The sequence below is a fragment of the Taudactylus pleione genome, unplaced genomic scaffold, assembly GCF_031769625.1.
Source record: "Taudactylus pleione unplaced genomic scaffold, aTauple2 ptg000005l, whole genome shotgun sequence".
Lineage (NCBI taxonomy): Eukaryota > Metazoa > Chordata > Amphibia > Anura > Myobatrachidae > Taudactylus > Taudactylus pleione.
Genome location: NW_028284408.1, coordinates 5,351,719 through 5,352,790, shown reverse-complemented (window position 1 = coordinate 5,352,790; position 1,072 = coordinate 5,351,719).

Below are 1,072 nucleotides of genomic sequence, written 5' to 3'. Positions count from 1 at the left end.
TGCGGTTGCCATGTGTGAGCCTGACCTTTCCAATACTGTACTTGAAGAGGATCCTCCTTCCACCATTTGTGTGCCCGCTGCAAATGTGTGGATGAGTCAACATGCTGATATAGAAATTGAGGATGCTGCTGTGGAAGTGCACCAGGAGGATGAAGAGGATATTCCTGTAGTTGGCACTAATAAGGATGATGAGGATGTTGATGATGAGGATGTTGATGCTGAGGATGTTATTTGTGTAAATCAGGCAACAGTTGTTGCCCCTGGTATGAAAAAGCCCATTGTCATGCTGTGGCAAAAGAGAAAAAAATGGACTTCTCATGTGTGGAATTATTTCCACCCAAATCCAGACAACAATTGTCAAGACATCTGTAATGTTTGCAAAGCAGGAATAAAGACCTTAACCATCTAGGAACCGCCTCCCTGTTGCGTCACTTGCAGCGCATTTATCAAATTCCAAAGTGTTTGCAAAATTCAGAAACTTTGGCTAAAAATATAACAGTCCAGCATCACCTAGCTGCTCCCTTCTCACTGTTAGATCCAAGCACCTGCAATCTCCACCACCAACACCTGCATCATCAACATCTTCAATCATGATCGGAAGTAGTTCTGCTGCATCCAATTTCATAAGCATGACTGACTCCTCTCCTACCCATGATTCCTCAGAAGCAGAGGAGTAGCATGGAGCCAAGGCACCCAGAGAACGTGCATGTCATAGCGCACCCCCTTCTTCCTGTACTGAACTGTGCTAGTGGGGTATGGCCAGCCTGCGAGGGAATACTGAAGTGAAGTGAAAAATAGCAAACAGTGGCAATATCATGCTGACCATTGAGGTCCCATTGGCAGAATAGAATGCTTTAGTGATGCACTATCTGACATTAAGAGGTAGCTGTTTTGACACTATTTATTTATGTATAGCACCTAGGATCTAACTTTTATCTCCTTTGAATCATTGTTATCAGTCAGTAGAGGAGATTGTATTATATATTCTTTAAATTTATGTTAAATTGACAGAATACATGTGCTACAGTGAAATTCCACAGGGTGCACAGCTAATGAGTGTAGTTACGGCCAC